This window comes from Ranitomeya imitator, chromosome 6 (assembly GCF_032444005.1).
Source record: "Ranitomeya imitator isolate aRanImi1 chromosome 6, aRanImi1.pri, whole genome shotgun sequence".
NCBI lineage: Eukaryota > Metazoa > Chordata > Amphibia > Anura > Dendrobatidae > Ranitomeya > Ranitomeya imitator.
The window spans coordinates 314,737,231-314,764,879 of record NC_091287.1 but is presented as its reverse complement, the minus strand read 5'-3'; the positions used below and the strand labels follow the sequence as shown (position 1 = coordinate 314,764,879).

The 27,649-nt window shown below is 41.0% G+C and overlaps 1 long non-coding RNA gene across 1 annotated transcript in view; it reads left to right on the top strand.

Annotated features, from left to right (window-relative positions):
• The window catches only part of LOC138641390 (uncharacterized), a 116,768-nt gene extending 89,799 nt beyond the window's left edge, over positions 1–26,969 (top strand). The window contains exons 2-3 of the long non-coding RNA XR_011313811.1: positions 20,750–20,846; positions 26,882–26,969. This is a non-coding gene — a long non-coding RNA (uncharacterized lncRNA). The remainder of the gene's footprint in view (positions 1–20,749; positions 20,847–26,881) is intronic.
• Positions 26,970–27,649: the final 680 nt, after the last annotated feature.

Sequence of the window (27,649 nt, the reverse complement as noted above, 5' to 3'; positions counted from 1 at the left end):
TGAGTACCTGGAATTATAATGTGACTGACTAAACTGGTTTTCTTTCAAGTGGACAAAAATATTTGATATAGTTTCTGACATCTAAAGTTTTATTAGATAAACCCATTACAATTAAAAATTAACGCTAAATCGAAGCACTTATCCCGTCTTATTTGCAGCAATGATGCTGAATCAAACTTCTCCACGCAGAGTTTTACTTCATTGCTAAACATAGTTCTCCTTGTCACTCCATTTGGACTGTGCAGACACAGTGTCAGCCACATTACCCAATTATGCTATCTGCCAATGCACATTTGAAATATATTAATGCCCAGGCAGCTTCTGGCATGTGTTCTCTGGTCATAATTATACATATCCAAAGGAAAGGTAGAGAAGGTTTAAGGGTTACACTGATTTAATGTAGCTAAATGTAACAGTATTATAATTATATGGGAAATTAAGAGAGTCAATAATTTCATATGTTTTGAGTGACACTATGGAAGTTTATTTTCTAAATTGTTTTTTAATCATTGTCTCCAACTAGATCCACCTCTATTATCTTTTGAAAAGCTGTCAAGACATATATACTGTTTTCACTCTGCGGTTTTGTAACTTGCTCCAGTTCTTCTCCTAATTTGTGATTTTGCAGTCTTCATGGCTGCTGTTACATAACACTTTCAAATATAATCCTTTTGGAACATAGTGAAACTATCTAAGGCACTGTGAAGATTGATGAGTGTGTAGGCAGCACATTCCCCAAACGCATTATGAGAGAACATGATAGTCTACTTAGTAAACTGACGTCTATTCAGACATACTTTGTCCTCTGGAAAGTGTGTGCTTGCACTCATCACCTCTGAAAAAGTAGGAATCAGACGAGAGAATAATTCAATACTATTTCTCTGGTCAGATGTAAAACGGAACAGACAACTATTGTTCCCACTGGATTTACATGAATCCCGATGTCCTGTGTTAGGATTATTCCAGAATTCAACTGCAGCTGTACTGCCCAGATATTATTGGAAATAGGATTGCTTGTATAAATACAAATTACAGATGAGAATATATGACATTTTGTGGTATTCAGGCAAATCTTTGCCAGTGATTTACACCTGTGTGTTTGGATGATGCCGGGGTCCTGCCATCTGGTGATGCTGAGGTCCTGTTAAAGAGGCTGTCCACTACTTTCTGATCCAAGGATAGGTCATCAATGTCTGATCGGCTGGGCCTGACACCCTTCACCCTCGCCGATCAGCTGTTATCGGCGACGGTGACTTCTGGACGTAAGTAGGGTTGAGCGACTTTTACTTTTATAGGATCGGGTCGGGTTTCACGAAACCCGACTTTTTCAAAAGTCGGGTCGAGTGAAATCGGCCGATCCTATAAAAAAGTCGGGGTTGGCCGAAACTCGAAACCCAATGCAGTGCATTGGGTTTCCAATGGTTCCCAGGGTCTGAAGGAGAGGAAACTCTCCTTCAGGCCCTGCGATCCATATTTAAGTGTAAAATAAAGAATTAAAATAAAAAATATCGCTATACTCACCCTCAGACGCGCCCTGGTACTAACCGGGAACCTTCCTTCCTTCGAATCAGCGCTTGCAGGACCTTGCGGTGACGTCGCGGCTTGTGATTGGTCGCGCGACCGCCCATGTGACCGCTCGCGCGACCAATCACAAGCCGCGACGTCACCGCAAGGTCCTGCAAGCGCTGATTCGAAGGAAGGAAGGCTGCCGGAAAGAAGCAGGGCGCGTCCGAGGGTGAGTATATTCCTATTAGGTATATACTCACCCTCGTATGCACCCTGCTTCTTTCCGGCAGCCTTCCTTCCTAAGAATCAGCGCTTGCAGGACCTTGCGGTGACGTCGCGGCTTGTGATTGGTCGCGCGAGCGGTCACATGGGCGGTCGTGCGACCAATCACAAGCCGTGACGTCACCGCAAGGTCGTGCAAGCGCTGATTCGAAGGAAGAAAGGCTGCCGGTTAGTACCAGGGCGCGTCAGAGGGTGAGTATAGCGATATTTTTTATTTTAATTCTTTATTTTAAACTTAAATATGGATTCCGATACCGATTTCCGATATTGCAAACATATCGGAACTCGGGATCGGAATTCCGATACCAGATTCAGAAGATCGCCGACTTCATGGCCGACCCCACACAGGGGTCGGGTTTCATGAAACCCGACTTTGCCAAAAGTCGCCGACTTCTGAAAATGGCCGACCCGTTTCGCTCAACCGTAGCCGTAAGTACTCACTTGCAGATCTGGCTGTTTTCTGATATGGGCCACCGCAGGGTACTACATATCTGCCTTCTGTTTTTCTTTTTTATTAAATTTGCGAAAATTTCTACATTTCTGTTTTTTTTCAGCCAAGATGGGGTGCAGAGTATACATTAATGTGAAAAAAATGAACTTTTTTGAATTTACCAAATGGCTGCAATGAAACAAAGAGTGAAAAATGTAAAGGGGTGTGAATACTTTCCGTACCCACTGTATGTATTTAAAGTTTAACTGTCTAACCGTGTCTTACCCCTGAGGAAGCTGAATAACAGATTGTAATCTGCAATACCTGGTATCAACTGCTAAATAGTGTACAGACCTTTGGTGTTCCGCTCCATACACTAATTCCATCCAGGCACTGCCAAAAGTTATAGCAGCTGATTAGTGAGGATGTTGTGGTAGGACCCCACCAATGTTTTGAACAGCTTGTGCCTTCAACAGCTGTGGGTGGAATCATGATCCACCCGCAGGTATTAACCCATTAAATGTCGTTGTCAAACGCTGACAGCTGCATTTAACAAGCGCTTCCGGCAATCACGCTGGAAATTCGCCCACCGGTGACCTGTCATGTGATCGTGGGTGGGTTGACATGACAACCAGAGGTCTCCTCCCAGAGGTCTCCTCCGCCCAGTGGTCGGCACTCATAGCAAGTGAGTAATTTAGCTACACATAGGCGATCTGAATAAAAAACAATAAAAAATCAAACAAAAACATATTTGGTATTGCCACATTCAGAATCGCCCAATGTATCAATGAAAAAAAATAATAACATGATCGCTAAGTAGCGTAGCAAGAAAAAAAGTCAGAACTCCAGAATTACGTTTTTTGGTCCCACGACATTGCATTAAAGTGCAATAACGGGTGATCAAAAGAAAATATCTGCACCAAAATGTTATCATTAAAAATGTCAGCTCGGCATGCAAAAAATAAGACCTCACCCAACCAGAGATCACAAAAAATGGAGACACTATGTATATCAGAAAATGGCGCAATTTTTATTTAAACAAAGTTTGGATTTTTTTTCACCACTTAGATAAAAAGAACCTGGACATGTTTGGTGCCTATGAACTCGTAATGACCTGGAGAATCATAATCGCAGGTTAGCTTTAGCATTTAGGGAACCTAGCAAAAAAGCCAAACAAAAAAATGTGGCATTGCACTTTTTTTGCAGTTTCACCACGCTTGAATTTTTTTTCCTGTTTTCTAGTACACGACATGATAAAACCAATGATGTTGTTCAAAAGTACAACTCATCCCGCACACAAAAAAACCTCACATGGCCATATTGATGGAAAAATAAAAAAGTTATGACTCTGGGAAAAAGGGGAGCGAAAAATGAAAATGCAAAAAGGAAAATACCTCCGGGGGTTAAGGGGTTAAATATTATAGTTAGAATAGTCAGAAGTGCTATAATAAAGTATGTATTTCATTTTAGTCTTATGTTTGTGTTGTATTTTAGTCACACTAAGTTTCCATGTAAAGTTGGGCACTATCTGAGGCACTATCTGAGAACATCTGAGCACTTCAATATTTATGCTGAAGGATTAATTAATTTGAGAACAGATAGTCTGTAGGCGTCCATAAATTCTGTGACTCAGTATTAATTTCACCAATAAAGTGTGAAATATGCTGTCATTTCCAGTGACTGATTGGAAGAAGCAGGTGCGATAAACCTCCTTTCATGAAGGTCCAGGGGGTACTTATCATATGGAGCAGTGTTTTCATAATGTTACCATATACTTCCTATATCTAAAACTCACATATGAAGACATCTAAAACCTTATCCTACCTAATTCCCTACAATTTGTATTTGGCATTTAATGTGGAGTAGTATTGAGTGAAATTCTCTTTTCCTTTTTGTGTCTTTTCATGCGAAGGAGATGATATTCCTTGTATGCCATTCACTGATATAAATTATTTTCAGACCTGTAAACCTTTACTTTTAAGAAGAGGGCTTGTCTTCTGTTTCCTATTAAAATTATTCTTACAGGAAAATCATTTATGTGTTACATACAGATTTTCAACTCTTTGGTGAGTAAATTGTGTTACTAGCATGCAGTGATGATATCATGCACCAAATTGTCTAGTTACCATGACAAATAGACGTAATTAATCCTGCTAATTAGTCCTGGTGGCCTGATTAAAGCAGGAAAGGGTCTTCTGACTCTTGACTTGGTTGCCATTCTTGCATCATGTGACTAGCTCCCAGTTGATTTCTGCCACCATTTTTGGCCAACATATCATGTTTGGTATCTGCCCCTTGCATCAGCCCTTGGATTTGTCACCTTCATTTTTTTTGCCTTTCCATGTTTATATCTTTATCTGGTTTTGTTGCCTCTTGATGACTGCCCAGTTCTGAACCAAAACATGTCACATCTGACTATGCCTTCAACCCTGACATGTCTTACTGACAATCTGTGACTTCTCTGATCTGACTTGTTAAGTACATCTATCGCTAGTACCACCCACTGGACTGAAAATCCCAGTAAGAGCAGAGGTTTTAATGATGAAAAACAATATATACTGAATAGTCTCTCACAAAACTATGTAATAGTCTTCTCAACTACCCCTGCTATAAAACATGATTCCTACAGATTAGACTGCATTTTCATGGTGACAGGTCCCCTTTAATATTGTGAATAGAAATATTTCTATTCCATCAATGTAACATGTTTCTGTTTTACACTAATGTCACCTAACTCACAGTACCAAGGTGGCTAAGAACATACTACACCAGAACAACTTCTTCCAACTGATTTATTGGAAGAAATGAACACTCGGAACTTTGTACTCAGATAACATAGGGCTGGAGGAGATGGAGAACACGATTTTAATGCCAAGCTGTGTAACTCTCTCTGCAAGCCCTCTTATTAAGGGCATTGGCAATGTTAGTAGCGTTCTCAGCCAGGGCAAATGTCGAGGTGGGAATCACGTGGGAGGCAAGGACCTCAAGCCATTTGCCACACAATTGTAAATGTGTATATGATGATGATAATTGTAATGATTCTGTGGTGGACCTGAGAACTAGCCAATGGGTGCTGAGAAGATGAGGTCATCAGGGGAGTGTGGGTATTTTTTTGTACATTGCTGTCAGACAATTGCAGTCAGTAGGATTTGCAAGAGGAAAATGAGCTGTTGATGTCTCTTAATCTTATAAACTAGATTCTACAGCTTTCCATCTGCACATGAGGTGACATCACCTGCTCATTTGGCAAAGCCTAGTCAGCTAGCAATCATAGCAAACCAAGAGTTGTCCTCCTTCCCTTTCTCACCATGCTTGTCTTTCTGTCAGCTGAGTTGCTCTCTCAAGTAGTACCTGGTACGTGTCATATACCACTAATGCATGTTGTACTCTGAGTATGCCTCCTTCTGACAAATATACACTGTGTCATTGATGGCTTGCACTCAGCCTTTCTAGAAAATACCAATCCGCCATTATTTCTTGCAGAAAAGGTGCTCACTGTCTTTCCTTATGATCAGGAGAACATAAGTCACTCTCTCAACTTTTCTTTGACAAGGAAAGTGTGCTGAACTGTAGATACCTGGAACAGCATGTACGGGCAAGGACAAAACATCAGTTTTAAGGCTCTCAGAGTGTATGTTTTTAGCAGCAGTGATGCACCACTGCATCTGGGACAGGTGGTGAAGAATGTGGAGCTTTGTCTGTTTCCACAACCAACCGGGAGGTGGTTACGGTCTCCTCCTACTCCTCCTCTTGAACCTACTAAACTAACATGACCCCGTCCCCAACAGACAAGGAGACATCATTGATTCCACACAGCACCTTATTCATTTTTCTCATACAAAGCAATGCCAAGAAGTTTTACATCTTGAAAGTCTTGAAGAGTAAAGCCACACATGCTGCTGTGCATCAAGTGTCAACTCACTCTCTCGCTGGCTAGTTCCCCATTAACTACAACTCAATTTTATTCTGAGTGACAATGCATGGAATCTTCTGGCTGCCTTATGGCAAAGTAATTCACATTCCATGCATGGCTCCTGTACTCAATATAATTGCAGAGCATTTCTTTCACAAATATATCCACTCTTTCAGGAAGATGGTGGCTATGGCCAGGTGCCAAATGCCAGCTCATTTAATTAAAAAAAACAGTTTTCCAGAGCACTATCTAGCTTGTGGCATCCCACATTGCTGTAATCCAATGTTGTATATGTTGCAGCTTCTGGACAAGCAACCTAAAGTGGTGACGGACTACATCATGCAGCAGACAAACTGGAGTGTGGGTTACATTTGAGATCTAGCATTGGCAGCTGATTAGGGTCACCTACTGCAGCCCTGTGAAGAGGTGATAATATTTGTCTGTAGGGATATGTGTGGAATCAATTATGTCATCCTCCTAATATTTATCCTGGGAAAAAACACCAGTATGCAAAAGGGGATGGAGAAGATATCAGCTTGCTCCTCTTCATTGCTGCTTATTCTGTTGGTGACTTTCAAGCTCCATGCTACATGTTTCATGATTTGGAGGGGGATGAGGGCCTGTAGAAGGTGGATGTGAAAGGGGACATAGACATAGCACAGGCAAGGTATGAGGTTGACAGAGTGAAAATGGAAGTGATGAAAAAGAAAAGAGAGGATGAAGAAAATGATGATGTGACCTACTGGCAGTTGATGGGCTGTTTGATAGGTACATGATTTGCACCCACCTAATGCAAATCTATCCATGGGACGCTTTGAGTCACACCACATCCCTCAGCCTATCCTGCCAGTGGGTCACATCCACTATTATAAGAGGTTCATAGATGAGCTATTTATTGTATGAACAGGGACTCCTGAGGAGGCAGATCGCTTTATGCTGAAGCTTAATCAGAATTCTTAGGGCTTACAATTTTCACATACATTTTCCCCATTTAACATCAAACTTTTGGATTTGAATATTTATAAGGGGGAGGAGCATACTATTCATGCTTCCAATTTCTTAAAAACTGTCAACGTAAATAGCTACCTTGAATTTAGTAGTGGTCATCATCACAAATGGGTTACTAATATCCCGTATGGTCAGTACAGGAGAATAAGAAAGAACTGTACTACCAATGCGGAATTTTTAAAGGAAGCCCATATTCTCGTTATAGAGATTTAGAGCGAAACACTATCCAACTGAAATATTAACAGATGCTATACAATGGACATCTACACTAGAACAGAGAGATTGTTTGGGAAGAATTGGAGATTTAGATCGGCCCTCCTGTAGTAAGAACACAGAATTGGATAGGAAAATAAAATAAAGTCTTACAGCCACTTATAATCAATCACATAAAATTATACTAGAAGTTTTGTCCAAATATTGGATGTTACTCACGATATAATACTGTCAGGAAATATCACTACCTGACCAAACATCATTTTTCGAAGGAACATGAACTTAAAAAATCATATAGCTCCTAGCAGATTGCGATCAATTGAACCACAAAGTTCCCGTCCATGCAGTTCATCTATTCCTTGTAGGAACCCAGGGTCCCATCGATGCAACTCCAAGAACTGTTTGTCTTGCACAATGGTTCTACATAGAAATTAATTTTCCTCTAGCTCCGCGGGAGAAAGTTTTTCCATCACACAATCTCTCAATTGCAACTTGGACTTTATAATTTATTTACCGGAGTGCAATTGTAAACTACAATGTGTGGGTCACACAACTCAGGAAATGCATAATAGGATGAGCGGACATATGCACAAAATCAGGAAGGGTAATTTGTGCCATAGTTTATCCAGACACTATCTTCTAGAGCACAATAAAGATCCTATGTGCCTGAAACTTGCTATCATTGAACAAATATCTAAGAATATCCAAAATAGACTGCAAAGACTTATTAATAGAGAATCCCTTGGATTTTTAAATTAGCAACGCTCAAACTGGAGGGTTTAAATGAATGTAGTATTGTAAACACGAGGTAATAATTGATCCATATAAATCAGAAGATCTAATGAATTTTGACAGTTATGGGATCCCAGTTCATGGTTACTGGGAGGATCATAATCCGCATTTGTGCACTTTAAAAATAATGATACAGTTTAATTATATTTTTATATTAATGAAATCTGAGGATGACATACAGTGGGGCAAAAAAGTATTTAGTCAGTCAGCAATAGTGCAAGTTCCACCACTTAAAAAGATGAGAGGCGTCTGTAATTTACATCATAGGTAGACCTCAACTATGGGAGATAAACTGAGAAAAAAAAATCCAGAAAATCACATTGTCTTTTTTTTAATCATTTTTTTTGCATATTATGGTGGAAAATAAGTATTTGGTCAGAAACAAACAATCAAGATTTCTGGCTCTCACAGACCTGTAACTTCTTCTTTAAGAGTCTCCTCTTTCCTCCACTCATTACCTGTAGTAATGGCTCCTGTTTAAACTTGTTATCAGTATAAAAAGACACCTGTGCACACCCTCAAACAGTCTGACTCCAAACTCCACTATGGTGAAGACCAAAGAGCTGTCAAAGGACACCAGAAACAAAATTGTAGCCCTGCACCAGGCTGGGAAGACTGAATCTACAATAGCCAACCAGCTTGGAGTGAAGAAATCAACAGTGGGAGCAATAATTAGAAAATGGAAGACATACAAGACCACTGATAATCTCCCTCGATCTGGGGCTCCACGCAAAATCCCACCCCGTGGGGTCAGAATGATCACAAGAACGGTGAGCAAAAATCCCAGAACCACGTGGGGGGACCTAGTGAATGAACTGCAGAGAGCTGGGACCAATGAAACAAGGCCTACCATAAGTAACACACTACGCCACCATGGACTCAGATCCTGCAGTGCCAGACGTGTCCCACTGCTTAAGCCAGTACATGTCCGGGCCCGTCTGAAGTTTGCTAGAGAGCATTTGGATGATCCAGAGGAGTTTTGGGAGAATGTCCTATGGTCTGATGAAACCAAACTGGAACTGTTTGGTAGAAACACAACTTGTCGTGTTTGGAGGAAAAAGAATACTGAGTTGCATCCATCAAACACCATACCTACTGTAAAGCATGGTGGTGGAAACATCATGCTTTGGGGCTGTTTCTCTGCAAAGGGGCCAGGACGACTGATCCGGGTACATGAAAGAATGAATGGGGCCATGTATCGTGAGATTTTGAGTGCAAACCTCCTTCCATCAGCAAGGGCATTGAAGATGAAACGTGGCTCGGTCTTTCAACATGACAATGATCCAAAGCACACCGCCAGGGCAACGAAGGAGTGGCTTCGTAAGAAGCATTTCAAGGTCCTGGAGTGGCCTAGCCAGTCTCCAGATCTCAACCCTATAGAAAACCTTTGGAGGGAGTTGAAAGTCCGTGTTGCCAAGCGAAAAGCCAAAAACATCACTGCTCTAGAGGAGATCTGCATGGAAGAATGGGCCAACATACCAACAACAGTGTGTGGCAACCTTGTGAAGACTTACAGAAAACGTTTGACCTCTGTCATTGCCAACAAAGGATATATTACAAAGTATTGAGATGAAATTTTGTTTCTGACCAAATACTTATTTTCCACCATAATATGCAAAAAAAATGTTAAAAAAACAGACAATGTGATTTTCTGGATTTTTTTTTCTCAGTTTGTCTCCCATAGTTGAGGTCTACCTATGATGTAAATTACAGACGCCTCTCATCTTTTTAAGTGGTGGAACTTGCACTATTGCTGACTGACTAAATACTTTTTTGCCCCACTGTATATATTGATATTTTCAGTAGTAGTCCTTATTCAACATTATTGTTTGTGATCTATCATGCTACTTTATAAATCCTGTTTTTCTCTGAAGAAGTGAGACACAGATGTGGGGTAATGAACTATATTAAATACCCCACCCAATAGATGACGCTTTTGTACAAGAGTATTTAATTGTCTTCTTTGTACACCTATACTTGCCTGATGAAGGAGCCAGTTGGGCCTCAAAACACGTAGCACAAATTAAAAAGTTATTTTAATTCCTCTACTATTGGTAGTGCAATCTATTCCTGAACTGCTTGGCAGTGCTCAATCAAACCACCGTTTTTCTTCCTTCTCTTTGCGATTCCATCTGGATCTCTTGTTGGATCCAGCGTGTGGAGCAGCAGCCGGCAGGAGATTACTACACACCTTTCTTGAGAGTTGTGCCTGGATTGCACAACATACCCAGGTGAGTACACTCACCACTGAGACCCCACTAGGTTTGGTTGAGCTACGCAAGGCTAGCTTTCTTTTCTTTCTCTTCCCATATTATACAATTCTCTTAAGGTTTTAACATAGGACGAAAGCAGTTAGTGGCTAAACTATTTTTTATTGCCCATTTAGTATTAGCTATTAACTGGTTGACACAGGAGTCACCTACAATTCCAGAAAATGGAAAATAGGATAATTAAGGCTTTAAATATGGAATTTGCAAAAATAAGAAGAGAACAAAAGAAGGGAATGAAATTCTGAGCATCATGGAAACCCTGGATCATATCTAAGAAATGGAGAGAAAAGATGACTCTTTACAGTAACTAAAGGGAAGATAGAAGTCTTTCTAGTCTCTTCTACTATATAATTGTCTAAGGGTCACTTCCGTCTTTCTGTCTGTCCTTCTGTCTGTCTTTCTGTCTGTCACGGAAAACAGCAACGACCAATCAGTGACCGGCACAGTCCGGCGGCAAAAGGGCCGCTCCTTATTCCCTGTAGTCAGTGCCCGCTCCATACTCCCCTCCAGTCAGCGCTCAAACAGGGTTAATGGCAGCGTTAATGGACCGCATTATGCCGTGGTGTAACGTGCTCTGTTAACGCTGCTATTAACCCTATGTGACCAACTTTTTACTATTGATACTGCCTATGCAGCATCAATAGTAAAAAGATTTAATGTTAAAAATAATGTTAAAAAAATCTTTATATACTCACCTTCCGGATCCAGCCCAGGCATTCCCACTCCTCACGACGCTCGGGTCTGCATTGCGGTCTCGCGAGATGATGACTTAGTGGTCTCGCGAGACCGCTACATCATCATCTCGCGAGACTGCAATACACTCTGGGAGTGACGGGCACAGTCTGGCCGCGAAATGGCCGTTCCCTACTCCCCTGCACTCAGTGCATCCTCCATACTCCCCCCAGTCAGCGCCCGCCACCCACATAGCGTTGCAGCAGTCCGTTAAAGCAACTTCATTACACCGTGGCATAATGCATTGTAACGCAGTCTGTTAACGCTGCTATTAACCCTCTGTGATGAACTTTTTACTATTGATGCTGCCTAAGCAGCATCAATAGTAAAAAGATATAATGTTAAAAATAATTAAAAAATAAAAAATTGTGATATTCTCACCTTCCATCGCCTCCGCAGCAGCTTTTCCTGCAGCTCGCGATGCTCCGGTCCCACCGTTTCGCTGACAGGTCGCAGCCAGCCGGCGCGACCAGTCAGCGACATTGGCGCGGGATTTAAATCACACTTCGCTGATTGGTCGCGGCCAGCCAGAGCGACCAATCAGCGACATTGCCGCGGGATTTAAATAACGCTTCGCTCATTGCTCGCGCCCAGCCGTGCATTGCGGTCTCGCGAGATGATGACTTAGCGGTCTCGCGAGACCGCTACGTCATCATCTCGCGAGACCGCAATGCACTCTGGGAGTGACGGGCACAGTCCGGCGGCAAAATGGCCGCTCCTTACTCCTCGCAGTCAGCGCTCACACAGGGTTAATGGCAGTGTTAACGGACCGCGTTATGCCGCGTTATACCGCTACATCATCATCTCGCGAGACCGCAATGCACTCTTGGGACCGGAACGTCGCGAGGAGCATCGGTAAATGCCTCGGCTGGATCCGGGGGGCCGACGGAGGGTGAGTATATAACTATTTTTTATTTTAATTCTTTTTTTAACAGGGATATGGATCGCACATTGCGATATACTACGTGGGCTGTGTTATATAGTACGTGGGCTGTGCTATATACTATGTGTGCTGGGCTATATACTATGTGGGCTGTGCTATATACTATGTGGCTGTGGTATATATTTTGTGGCTGGGCAATATACTACATCGCTGTGCTCTATGCTACGTGGCCTGTGCTATATACTATGTGGCCTGTGTTATATACTACGTCTCTGTGTTATATACTACGTCTCTGTGCTATATATTACGTGGCTGTACAATATACTACGTGTCTGTGCTATATACTACGTGTCTGCTATATACTATGTGGCTGTGCTATATACTATGTGGCTGTGCTATATACTATGTGGCTGGGCAATATACTATGTGGCTGTGCAATATACTATGTGGCTGGGCAATATACTATCTGGCTGGGCAATATACTACGTGGCTGAGCAATATACTATGTGGCTGGGCAATATACTACGTGGGCTGGGCAATATACTATGTGGCTGGGCAATATACCGTACTACGTGGCTGGGCAATATACTACGTGGCTGGGCAATATACTACATGGCTGAGCAATATACTATGTGGCTGGGCAATATACTACGTGGCTGGGCAATATACTACGTCGCTGAACAATACACTACGTGGCTGGGCAATATACTACGTGTCTGCTATTTACTATGTGGGCTGTGTTATATACTACATGGCTGGGCAATATACTACGTGGCTGGGCAATATACTATGTGTCTGTGCTATTTACTACATGGGCTGTGCTATATGCTATGTGGCTGGGCAATTACTACATGGGCTGTGTTATATACTACGTGGGCTGTGTTATATACTACGTGGCTGTGCTATATACTACGTGGCTATGCTATATACTACGTGGCTGTGTTATATACTATGTGGGCTGTGTTATATACTGCGTGGGCTGTGATATATACTACGTGGCTGTGCTATATACTACGTGGCTGTGCTATATACTACGTGGCTGGGCAATATACTACGTGGCTGTGCTATATACTGCATGGGCTGTTTTATATACTACATGGGCTGTGTTATATACTACGTGGGCTGTGTTATACGCTACTTGGCTGTGCTATATTTTTCTGCTGTATCTGTGCATCATGAATCGTGGTATGTGTTAAAGAGGGAGGCCCACTGACACTCTTTTGCCCGGGGCCCTCAAAAACCTGGAGCCGGCCCTGCCTTCACTGATTGGTCACACCCGGCTGTGAACAATCAGCGACAGTCGCAGTCCGCCCGCAAATTGGCACGGAATTTGAACCACACTTCGCTAATTGGTCACAGCCGTCCGGCTGAATCCTGTGCATAAATTGCATTTTTCTGAAAACTTCATAAATAAACTACATACATATTCTAGAATACCCGATGCGTTAGAATCGGGCCACCATCTAGTAAAGTTATAAATACCAGAGCATTTTTAAAGTTCCTTTACCTCCACATTTTCTCTTTTTTTCTTTTCCCTTTGCTTTGTGTTTTATTTTCTATATCTGTCTTATCTCCGGAGATTTATTTACTTTTTTGGAACTAATTTTATTATGTACTTTTTTGTATTATTTAATATAAAAAATAATCTATCTATCTATATGTAGGGTATATTTATGTAGGGTTTCTGCTCACTCAGTTACTTTCGAGGTAAGCTCAGGAAGCAGTTTCTGTAAAAATGCCCAGGTTGGTTTATTAAGTTTTCTTAAATAGCTCAGGAAACCAAACAAAAATACAGCCTTTTCTGGCACAAAGTGAGAACACAAAGTAAATCGTCCATACAGTGTTGCAAGTTCACCTGCTTGGATTAGTGTCCAGTTCTTCAGTCCTTAGCAATGACCAACACACTGAAGGTCTACACACTTCCAGTCACAGACACTGGATGAGACAACTGGTCTCCATTTTACTTGCCATACCTTGCCCGGGGTTGGGGATACGTGAGCAGCCAGCCCCACCCATCTCTTTGACTGCTCGAAAACCCGACACTTATACACCCTATTAACTCTCTCAGTACTAAACCTGCTGGAACCTGCTTTCCCTGGCTTTCATCACTGAAGCTACCAACCTCAATGATACATAACTCCCCTCGATGACATGTCCGGCAGCCATTTTACATACCCCCTACGCCTAAACTAGGGGGGCTTGGCACCTTCCACCATCAAACAGTGGATCCTTGACAGTGTGTCACATTTATCATCACATGTTTTGGTTTTAATTTGATTACCTGTGCATTTAAGGCTAACGTTCAGCCATTTCAAACAACGGTTACATTCGAAATGCATTGCGTTTTGAATATTCTACCTTGGATACTATTTTAGTCTTAAATATTTTTGCTTGTCCTCATTATGCACCACTGGTTGGATCGTGGTTTCCTTGCAGACTGGAAGTTTCATGGTGAGCTGGCGTACCTTTTTTTTTTCTGACAGTGCTAGGAACCACCTGGCCACTCGGGCATTGTTTCTCTTCTTCTCCCTCATCCACCTCGGTGGGACATGGTCTGACACTAGCCTGAATTTCCTGCCTAAGAGAAAGTACTTTAGAGTGTCCAACACCCACTTGATGTCCAAACATTCCTTCTCCACAATAGATCTTCTCATAGGATGATAGCTTCTGATTTAGATACATTATGGGGGTGCTCTTACCTGTTCAACTCTTGTAATAAGACAGCGCCCAGCCTGACATCTGATGTGGCCGTCTGGACCCCAAACTCCGTAGAGAAATCCTGTTCCACTAACACTGGCTGTTTACACAGGGCTAGCTTCAGTTCCTGGAAGGCTGTTTCAGCTTCTGGAGACCACTTAACGATAGCCGATTTCGTTGATATCCATCAAAGGGGCGGCTATCATGGGAAAGTTAGTGATGAACTGACGGTAGTAGCCCATGATGCCCAGGAATGCCCTGACCTGCTTCTTTGAGTAAGGTTGAGGGCAACTCTAGATTGCGTCAACTTTATTTGGGGCTTTATTTTGCACCTATGACATAGCACAAGTATTTAGCTTCCTCCATGCCACATTTCATTAGGTTTGCGAAAAATACCACCGTCCATAGAGCATCAAGTACTGGACTTTACTTAGATGACTTCCCCAATCCTGGCTGAAGATCACAATGTCATCCAGGTAGACCGCTGTGTACTTCTTGTGGGGAGCTAGGATCCATTCTGATCTGGAAGGTGGCCTGAGCTCCTTGCAACCCAAGCAGCATCCTTTTGTACTGAAAACAATTGTGTGGCATTGAGAAAGCAATCTTCTCCTTGGCATCTTGGGACATGAAAATTTGCCAATACCCTTTCATGAGGTCAAGTGTGTTAATGTCCCTGGATGATTCTAGCCTTTCAATCTGTTCTTCGACACGGGGTATTGGATACGTATCAAACTTAGAGACCGTATTCAGCTTTCTATAGTCATTGCAAAACCACCATTCTCCATCTGGGTTCAGTAATAGACTAAAGACTATGGGACTGAACCAGCCACTTTTAGACTCTTGCATGACACTCAGGCTCGGCATTCGCTTCACCTCTTTCGAGATCACCTCTCAACGGGCTTCAGGAATTCGACATGGCTTCAAATTCACCCAAATATGAGGCTCCATGAGAACCTCACGCTCTATGACCTGCATACAGCACGGTAATTCTGAGAATAGGTCTCTGTTCCAATTTAACAACTCTCTGTACTGCTGTTTTTAAGCACAGGACAGAAACTCTGCCACCTTGACCCCTTTTAGCTGACCAAACATGGAGCTTCCAAGGGCTCCCTATCTTGCCATGCCTTAATCAAATTGACGTCTTACTCCTGGTAGGACTCCCTTCTTTGGCGATTTCAACTATAAAGTCCACCAACCTCAGTCTTTTCAACTACTTCATAGGGACTCTGCCACTTGGCCAGAAACTTGCTTTACATTGTAGGTACCAGTACCCGATCCATAGAATTGAAATGTCTCACCCTCGACTGTGCCTCTTGTGCTTTGAGGACGTGTTCTTTCAGAATGGGCATCACTTCAGCAATTATTTCTTGCATCTGGGCCACATGTTCGATTACACTCCTGTAGGGTTTAGACTCTGCCTCCCAGTTCTCCTTCACTACATCCAGGAGTCACAGGGGTGTCGGCCATATAACAGTTTAAAGGGGGAGAAACCAGTAGAGGACTGTGGGACTTCTCTCATGGAGAATAAACGGTAAAGCAGTAGACAATCCCAGTCTTGTCCATTCTTCTCTATGACCATATGAACCAACTCTAGAGCTATACACTTGGAGGATTTTCCTAATAGTATGGCCTCTGGATACGTGTAGCATAGTCCAGAAACACTAGGATATAATGATGCCCTCTGGCGGACTTGACCAGGGTTCCCACTATGCGATCAAATGGAACGTCAATGATGGGCAACGACACTAATGGACTATGGAAGTAAGCAACCAGTGAGGTCAGCTGGCAGTCTGGACTGGACCTACATAGTTCAAGATTTCTTGGTGATAAGCAAGCCAGTAGAACCTCTGGAAAATCTGTTCCTGGGTATTCTCTATCCCCAGATCTCAGTCTTCAACTTGACATACACTTTCATGTCCAGCAAAGCCAGGTCATAATAGGCCTTCTGCAGTTTTCTTGTTAGATATGGTGCTAAAACCTCAGCTCACTGCTCTGAAGGAAATTTCTCCCATTCAGCTAACCTTTTGAAAACCGTCATGAATGCCTCAACGTCATCACCTGTGGACCAAGTATTGAGTGCATTTACTAAACATACATTTCAGTAGGCCAATATTTCCGATTTTAAAATCATTTTTTCAAGCTGGTGTTATAAAGTATTCTAATTTACTGAGATAATGACTTTTGAGTTTTCATTGTCTGTAAGCCATAATCATCAACATTAACAGAAATAAACACTTGAAATAGATCACTTTGTAATGACCCTATCTAATATATGAGTTTCACTTTTTGTATTGAAGAACTAAAATAAATTAACTTTTTGATGATATTCTAATTTTGTGAGACGCACCTGTATATCTACCTATGTCTATTATCTCTATAGCATTCATTTCTGTCAAAAAACGCATTTAAAAGCGCATCGAAAACATAGCAAAAAGTTTTTGCAGTTGCATTTTCCCTGCTAAGAGATGTAGAAATGGTGCAGAAATTTCTGCATCCAAATACTCAACATAAGCACACACCTATAATGTTCAGATTTACTGTGTATAAGATAAATAGAAACTGTAAATGTAAGATTATATTCATTGCCCTCTAATATAATATATTGTTTTTAGCCTCTGAATACACTGACAGCATACTGTATACTTTAGCCTGAGTCTGATAAAAAAAAGTCAATCAACATATGCATGAGGGTGACTTAGTATAGTAATGAGACACTCCAGTTATTCCAGCTCTGTGTCACTTGTAACCCTTGGTTCTTTTAATAGCTGTAACTGATGTCTGACTCCCACATCTGTCTTTTAGTCTGAGAACATACAAGGTGGGAGTTTCTTGGAAGGTCACACAGCCCAGTTAGGTTTTCATAGCGTTCTATTTTGCTTTTTCATTTTTATTAAAACATATAATTTCTTATAACCCTCCTATAAGAACATAGCAATGACTGGCCAATTGCACAATCCAGTTTTGTATGACCTAACACATGCAGTATGTGGATATTTGTATATACTGTGCATAAACCATAGTGTGATTATGTGAAGTATTATCAAAATCAAAATGACTTCTTCTGGGTCTCATCCACCAGGACTACAAAAGCAGCCAAAATCAGTTGCACTGCATAGCACAGTGAGCTAGGATATTCATGTAACTAAAGAGCCACACCAAAAGCATAGCCTGCTTTGCTACACTGTTTCTGTAAATCCTATTCATTTCTATTAGGCCGGGTGCCCACAATCCGGAACTAGCAGTGCTTTGGACGCAGTGCATGTTGGCTGCGTCCAAAACTCTCCCATTAATTGAACACAGGTGAATCCACATGTGTTCACTGAACCATACTGATTAACTGCGTTTAATACATTTTATTGATGTAATTTTGCAAGAGAAATTGACATAATGCGGTCTGGAAAGACGCGATGCATGTCTCTCTCCGCAGGTGATCCACATCTGTGAATGCATAGTGGACATGGGATCTCTTGAAATCCCATACACTATGCTGCAACATCTGGCCACTGCAAGTTTTACATTTGTGAGGCAGTGACCGGTGTTATATGCGAGGGTCGCTATGTGTCTGTCATGTCGGACGCTATTCACACTAGGGCGTCCGACAGACAGCGGTAATCCTGCATTCGTCCACTATGCGCTCAGTGGCGCCGGCTAGATTTTATCTAGGTTGTCCGGGGTTAATCTAGCTGGTACTTGGATTGGAGGCTGGGTCACGCCCACGGCCTTTATATAGTTCTTCTGAACTTTGGGCGTCGCCGAGTATAGCTTGTGTCTTGTACCTGGTGATCTCGGTTCGGAGTGGTGGTCTTGGAGTGGAACTATCATATCTGGTGGTGTATGATCCTTTGTCATATTTCTCCTTCCTATTTGTGTTTTGTTTTGCCCTGTGCACATTATAGTGTTTTCCTGAGTGTGTTTGCGGCGTGGTGCATTTTTGGTTTTCCCTGTCTGTGCTTTCTGTAGGGGTTGGTGTGAGGAATTATCACTGGGTGGAGGGTGGAGGTTTCAGATTAGTACTGAAACAGGAGTCAGGGGCAGGCCTGGCGGCCCAGACAAGCACACCATCAGTGTAATCTCTGGGAGAGGGACAGACAGGGTTTCCCTAGTCTGAGGGATATCGCAGGGGCCCGGGTTATTAGCTTTAGCCTACCTAGGCTCCCCGTGACAGTGTCCCCCAGGATGTGCAAAGCATATGGAGGCCGTGGGAGTACATTGCAGTCACAGGTATAGCTGTGGTTGCAATGCAGAATAAATGTGAGTGTTGGCTTTGGGCAAGCTATTTGTTCAAGGCAGATTTAGGAAAACCTGTCATGGGCTTTTATTTTTTAAACGGACTACAGGAAGGTAGTGGGGTTGGTCCATTTTCTCTCCCGGGCCGGGTTTTCCATGTGGCCTGCGGCCACAGATTATTGTAAAAACCCTTGCAGCAGAGGTTGGGTGTGTCAGTTTTGGCCTTGCAAGCAAGCAGAGTAGTCAGCTCTGCAGAGCACTACCTGTGTGAGGCAACACAGGGCCAAGCAGATCCCACAGCAACTCTGGATCTTGGGCGCATACCGTTAGTTTCATAAACAACGTATCACTTCTGCGCTCAATTGTTTTGTTGACCCCACCTATGGTCGCTGTGGCCTAGAAGCAGTTGTTCTCATCTTGGCTATGAAAGGCCAATATGGGAATTACCTAGTAACCTATTTTAAATGGTTGTTCCTTCATCATTATATTGACCTATCCAAAGTAGAGGTAATATTCACTGATTGCTTGTTGTGGTCTCGTTGATCTCATGTTTGAATACAGCAGTAGTCTATCCTGTGCTCTTTTGCTCCATTTCAAGTACATAGGGCCTGTGGAAATAGCAGAGTACAGTGTCTTGCCGTATCCTCCATGAATGGAGCTGCGTTGTGTATGCTGGACCATTTCTTCATTCATGCTTCACAGGGTCATTGGACTCATACTTATCCTACATTTATGGCATATACTATGGATGGGAATATCTATTTAATATGTTCTCTATTGACTCAAATGGTAACAGAGAAGCAATTGTTATATACATTTGTATCAATATAGTATTTTGTTTCAGCTTGCCAATATACTGGTTCTTTCTATTTTTCAATCCTTTGTATAAATGTTTTCATTTAGACTCATTGAATACTTTCTTGAGTCTCATTCAAACATCCATGCAACATGGTCCATATGCGGACCATGATGCACGTACTGGATATGGGTGCTGTCAAATTCAGGTCAGTAGATCCATGACCATTCCGCACATTGCAGTCCATATTCTGACTGTGTTATTCCAACAACTGAGTGAGTTCAGAACTAACACAGTGCAGCAGAGCTAACTTTGTCTCATTACAAACACATTTGCAGATACAGTTGGACTTCCATAATGCTTCAGCTTCAATCTCACAGGCAGTGTGTGTGTGTGCGTGCTTGTGTGTAAGGGGACTGAATCAGTACAGAGCTGAGAACTGAGAGAGGACAACTGCAAATGTTTATAATGAGGCATAGTTTAGCTCTGATATACTGTATTAATTCTGATCCACTGCAGACCTGTGTGTGATGAGAGCAAAATGTCAGCCATTACATGTCTCACACTGATAATGCCCCGATTCATTTAAAATAAGCTGTGGAGGCAGATCCTCAGGGAGATCAGTGTCCAGCCTACAGATCTCAACAACTCATTTACATATGAGAATAATGTGGTTTTCTCTGGAATAAGACATCAAATTGCAGATATCAAGGTATTATTTTATTTAACTTCCTGTGACCTGCATGTCCATATAGACGGCTCAGGGGGGTTGATCTTACTAACAGATTCCCTTTGAAATGGATAAAACGACTTGAGTTACTGAACAAATGAGTATAAACTCTTTAACGACTTGCTATAAAAGTAATTTTGTTTAGAGTTAATTACAGATGAATGTGATATATGTTCATTTAGACATTTTAGGATAAATACATTTGTTGTGTTTGTCTTTTATGTTAACATTATTTTAAAGAAAAATTGAAATATTTCTTTACACTCACAGATCATCAATGATCAAATTCCAAGTGAAAAGAAAAAAAATGTATCCTTGCCTTCAAAGGGAACAAAGTCTCTGAAGAAAAAGAAGCTACCTGATGCAGGTATACAATATATCACAAATATAAGTGAAGAGTAAAATGTTGGCTCTAATCCAAAACCCCAGGTTATCTCATCTCATCATGTAAAGTAACTACAATGGCTACGTATAGTAATAAACTTGGCACTCGGTATGTGAAAAAAATAGAGCTTCCTTTTATTTGTGCATCCAGACAAAAATGGTTATGAACATTTTCGATCCGTCACAGGACCTTCATCAGAACATTCTTTAACATGAACTAAAAGTATACACAAAATAAAGAGGATTTAGAACATAGGTAATGTCACATGAGGCATAATAGAAGAGTTACAAATTGTCATATAACATCGGTGAAGATCTTGTTCCAAAAAGCTGAAGGTGAACAGCAAGACAGGAGAAATGCTATCCAGTGGTGCTCCATGGGCTGTAGGTGGTTCCAGTGGAGGTGCAATCCGTACTATACTTAGTCATTAAGGGAAAACGGTTACTGTGATACCAACATAAGAATGTACACTTGTAGGTGGTGGTAAAATATTGACATACAATAAAGGATACATAATTTCTCAGATAATACGTAAAAAGTTTCCAAGGTGTTTGAAGAAGAGTGAATCTATACAGCAGATCACTGTGGATGTAAGGTGAATACCTAAAAAATACGACTTAGCATAAATAAAAGTGCATACAGGTGTCCATTATGTTGTATAGAGTCAAAATAAATGTGAGACTCAATATTAGACCTATGGTAACAGCGCTGACATAGATGGTACCAATTAGACCAGTGACCTAGTGCCCAGCATGAGCCTGTGAGGGATATTCTGGCAAGATATGTAAGGCAAAATTATTAACTGGTGGTCACTAAATATATGGTGTACCTGGATGTAAAGGGATGCTCTGTAAGCGGTCATGAGCGTCCAAATTATATGAATCTGCTGCAGCAGGTATGTACTATAAGGAAGGGCAATAAGTGAAAAACGCAATGAAGAAGAGAGCGCAATGTGGAGGAAAGCGCAATGAATAGGAAAACACAGGTAACATAAGGCAATAGAGGGAGAAAGCAGAGTAGTGTCATATACCTTTGGAACAGCTAGGCATCATAAGCCAGGGGCAGTGCAACGGGTAGATGCAAGTCTATTGCAAGTGAACAGCACTAAAAATAAAAATGTATAGCGGTTAGGTATGATGACTAAAAGGGAGTCCGGCCATAGCCTCGTCTCCCTGTGTTACCTGTGTCCCAGTACGAAAGTGCGCCGTGCAGCAGGGGGAACGCTGTAATGCAGCGGTACTTCCGGGTGTAAATCCTGGCCTGTGATGACGTCACAGCGGTCATGTGACCGCGTCTGTACCGAATGCGCATGCGCAGAGATGTACTGCATATTTAGAAGGGAAGAACAGGGTAAATGGGCTATGTAGCTGTGCCATGACCTGCCAGAGCTATTGTATATATGCCTAATAAGATACAATACGAGAGGGGGAAGTATGTAAGGTGAAACTGGGTTAATCTAGGCAGTGGGAGGACCCGCATGGGGGAGGCAACCATATTGTCATATAGCAAAGCACCTGTACTTATATTGAAGACAGATTATACTGTACCATGATGATGAGTGTCAGCGGTGCCCAGTGATATGAAAAGTGCAAAGGTTAATGATTCTACAATAGAGAAAAAGAGATTAGGTGCATAAACCTCATATGATGCAATATAAAAAAACATATTATATCACAGTATACAAGACATATCTATAAGAAGGCTGAAACATCAAGTCCCTATTAAGCCCATTTGGCTCAAGGGTCTGCAGTGTACAAATCCAGATTGCCTCCCTTTTCTTAAGGGTTTTTATTCTGTTTGGCCTCTCCTGTTGTAATCTATTTGCTCCACAACCTGGAACCTCAGTTGTGAGATGTTATGGTTTTTTTTCGTGGAAGTGGTATAGTAGGGGCAGATGATTTTTTTACAGTGGTTGGTAGATTTGTGCTGCGATATCCTATCCCTTACTGGCTGAGTCGTTTCACCCACATAGGCTAAGCCACATGGACACTCTATTAGGTATACTACATATGAGGCTTCACATGTGTAGTAACCTCTTATTGGGATTCCTTGACCTATGTGAGGATGGAAGGCCTTGGGGCCTTTCTGTACATTATTGCATTGTAGGCAATTAAGGCAAGGGAAAGTACCGTTTCTGGGTCTGTAGAAAGGTCTGCTTGGATACAATGGTTTTAGAACCCATGTCAGCCCTGACTAATCTGTCTTTTAAATTTTTTTGCCCTGCGGAAGCAGGGCAGAAAGGGCAGTTTAAATTCCGGGATCTCAGGATAGTTTTTATTGAGTAAGTTCCAGTGACGTCTGATGGTAGTTTGTATTAAATTAGATAAGGGGTGAAACGTACTCACAAATGGAATGCGTTTGCCACTATATTTTGTCCTGGTGGGAGCACCCTCTTGTCTGGCCTCCGTAAGTATCCTGTGTGGATATCCCCTGTTAGCGAACTTGTCTTGCATTTCAGAAAATCTCATTTTTTTTAGTATTGTCATCTGAAACTATCCTGTTAACTTGTTGGAACTGTGATTTGGGAATGGCATTCTTTATAGAGGGAGGGTGACAACTGCTCTAATGCAGTAGGCTGTTCCTGTCAGTAGATTTAATGAATAAATCAATAGATAGTTCACCATTGTCATCTTTACAGACCAGAGTTTCCAGGAAGTTAATGCGCTCTATGTTGTGTTGCAAGGAAAATTTCAATTCAGGCCAAACACTATTGAGATGCCTGTCAAATTGTAAGAGCGATTCAATGGGACCATCCCAAATGCAGAAGATATCATCTATGCATCTACGCCAAACTCTCAAGTGGGCCTGAAATAGAGGATGGGTGTATACAAAATCATTTTCAAAGGATGACATATAAGCGATAGTGTACGGAGGTGCTACATTTGAGCCTATAGCGGTGCCCAGCTGTTGAATGTAGAAAGTATCCTCAAACATGAAGTAATATTCCTTGAGGACCAGGTCTAATAAATCAGCACAAAATTGTTGTGTTTTCATGTCAGTAACTGCTTCACTGTGGAGTCTGTCTGTAGCTAGCATCCCTTTTTCATGTGTGATGGATGTATACAGACTATTGACATCTCAAGTTATGAGTATTGAGGAGGTGGGAAGAGGGCCCAGTTCTTTAATGAGTCCCAAAAACTCATTTGTGTCCAAGATGAAGAACTTAGTGAGTTTGACCAGTGGTGTGAGGAACTTTTCAAGTACTATCGCTGGAGGTGCTAAAATGGAATCAGTTAGGAACACTATTGGACGCCCAGGTGGTTTAAACAGTCTTTTGTGTATTTTGGGCAAAATGTAAAACACGGGGGTGATCAGATCAGTTTTAATAAGGAAATTTCTAAGTTTGTTATCTATAGTGCCCTCACGTTCATGAAAATCCACAACAGTTTTGATCTTTTGGGCTATTTTATTAACCGGATTGTGTGGTATGGCTCTATAAATCTCCATGTCATTGAGTTGACTATAAACTTCTTCCAAACAGTCAGTCCTATCCATTATTACTCTGGCCCCACCCTTATCGGCTGGTTTTATTACAAGCGTTTTATCCGAAGATAATTGATCTAAGGATGATCTCTCTGATGGCATTAGGTTGGTCTGAAAATGAAATTTCCCCAGGTTAACATCCCGATTGAAAATATCAATGTCCCTTTCAACCAGAGAAATAAAGGTTTCTATTGGTGGACTGTCCTTGTGCTCTCTTCTTCATTGCATTTTTCCCTTATTGTCCTTCCTTATAGTACATACCCGCTGCAGCAGGTTCATATAATTTGGACGCTCATGACCGCTTGCAGAGCATCCCTTCACATCCAGATACACCATATATTTAGTGACCACCAGTTAATAATTTTGCCTTAATTATCTCGCCAGAATATCCCTCACGGGCTCATGCTGGTCACTAGGTCACTGGTCTAATTGGCACCATCTATGTCAGCGCTGTTACCATAGGTCTAATGATGAGTCTCACATTTATTTTGATTCTATACAGCATAATGGACACCTGTATGTACTTTTATTTATGCTAACTCGTATCTTTTAGGTATTCACCTTACATTCACAGTGATCTGCTGTATAGATTCACGCTTCTTCAAACACCTTGGAAACTTTGTTCTTATTATCTGAGAAATGATGTATCTTTCATTGTACCTCAATATTTCACCACCAGTACACCTACAAGTGTATATTCTTATGTTGGTATCACAGTAACCGTTTTTCCTTAATGACTAAGTATAGTATGGATTGCACCTCCACTGGAACCACCTACAGCCCATGGAGCACCACTGGATAGCATTTCTCTTGTCTTGCTGTCCACCTTCACCTTCAGTTTTTTGGAACACGATCATCACAGATGTTATATGACAATTTGTAACTCTTCTATTATGCATCATGTGACATTACCTATGTTCTAAATCCTCTTTATTTTGTGTATACTTTTAGTTCATGTTAAAGAATGTTCTGATGAAGGTCCTGTGATGGACCAAAAACGTTCATAACCATTTTTGTCTGGATGCACAAATAAAAGGAAGCTCTATTTTTCACATACCGAGTGCCAAGTTTATTACTATATTTTGATGGGTTGGACGCCTGACTTGAGCACCAACAACACTATTACTATAGAGTGCCATGTTTGTCTATACTACAATGGCTATGTAATCATTTTCCGACAATATTACAGCAATTCACATCATTTTGATTTTATTCATTCGAAAACAATAGTAACTTGTCACAAGAAGAATGTAAATATGTTTTGCTTGTTTGTTCTTTGTTCTGTATAGAAAAAGGCATGTAGAGAAACAAACAGTACTAAATAATGTTTGTTGAATGCAATATTTTAATGTACTATATTTTGATCAGTTTGACATTCTGCTTTACCAGTAAATATTTATGATTTAAAATTACATTGTAATTATCAATTATGAAGTAAAATAAAATTGAATATGTCAATAGGTCTAGTTAAAAAATACAGATTTGACTCAGATTTTAATGTGGATTCGTCCTTTAAAATCTGCTTAACAGGCATCATCCTGTATGTTTAAATGGGGTCTCTATAACACAATTCATACAACTTGGACATTTTTTGCGTGGATTTTTGTAGATTTAAATATCTGCAAGAATATGTAGTATCCTACATTTTAGCTATGTGATCATACCCTAAAGGCTCATGCACCGGACCATAAAAATCAGACGAGTGCTAACCATGATTCTGATGCATAGCACTCATCTGTATAATGTTCTCTGAGACCGTGCACATGTCTGATTTTTCTCTCATCATGCACGATTTGCCTCCAATAATCAGATGACACTCACCCATTCAAGTCTATTGGTAAGTGAAAAACCGCACTTGGATGACATTGGAGTGCGGTCCAATGAAGAAGATTAAGAAACTTTTTTTTCATTCTTCAGATAAGAAAAAATCAGATCACACTCTGTTCAAACTCTGATTATGGTGCGATCAGCATAATCAGACCGTTTTTCTTGGAGAGAAAAACGGTTGTGTGAGCATACTCTTATATTGAGAATCTAAAAAATAATATAAATATATTAAAATAATGTTTTAGACTCTAGTATTTGTCAGTCTTATTGTATTTTACAATGTACCAATTGCTATGGATTCTGCAGATTATGTAAAGCAAGAAACTATTATTTCTAAGTACTGCATTGGCTTTAAGAGCTTGGTGATGATGCTTTAAGTGTTGTTTTGGATGGCTAATGCTACTGACTATATGTAAAAAACAAAGCCTTTGGACATATTCTTTAAAGAGGACCTGTCATCTCTTCTATGTCTTTTTATAAAATTCATAAAATAGCAATTCTGTAGCATATTAGTACATTTCTAGGAGGAATAGTAGAAGAACAGCACAATGCGGGGAAAAAAAAGAAAAAAAGCTTCAGAATAATATTTTGATAGAGAATACAGTTATATAATAGAAGAGACATGCTAGAAGTACTGACAGGTTCTATTTAAATATGTACTAATCGGACCTGCTATTATACGCTTGCTGTCCTGTTATTGCTTTTAGAGCGATCTATCCAAAAGACACAGACCCACAGCTATAAAGAAAAGGTCAATAAACTCAATAGAGAAAATACTGAAAAAGCATCTATTATATTGGTTGAGAAAAAGTCTCCTGAAATAAGAGAAAAAGAGAATTTTATATCAATAGATATTCCAAACTCACAAATTGGTATTCAAGGTGGCACTCCTATTATTTATTGTGTGGAAGAAGGTGAGGTACCTGTATGTGTGAATGATGATCTTGTTCAAGCATTGGCAGAAAACTGTAGCAAAAACGAGCCTACAGGAGAAATACGTGATAGTATTGAAGAGACCGGGGTGGAAGGAAAAATTGTTATTTTATTATCTGAAGGCGCAACAAGTGAACAAAAAGAAAAGAAGCACAAAGAGGACAAATCGAAAAATGAGATTATTTCTGAACGAAGCAAAGATGATAAAATCCAAAATAGTACAATAAGTGAAGAAATAAAGGCCTTGCATCGCTCCTCAGAACCAATACTCCTCACAGTCAGTGGTACTGACATATCTGATCGATTTTCTCCATGGCCAACTTGTGAGGATACTGAACAAGAAGCAACTATAATAGAAAGGTAAGGAATTGCTATATCCCCCAAAATGTTATTTTGGTTTATTTTGACGTATTAATTCCTGACTACTATTTAACCAGCCTGTATGTGAAGGTCCCAGATATGATGATTACAGGCTGCTGGAAGATGTATTGAGAAAATGCCACATGGTGGCTGGGAGATTACCAATAAAATGTATCTCTCTG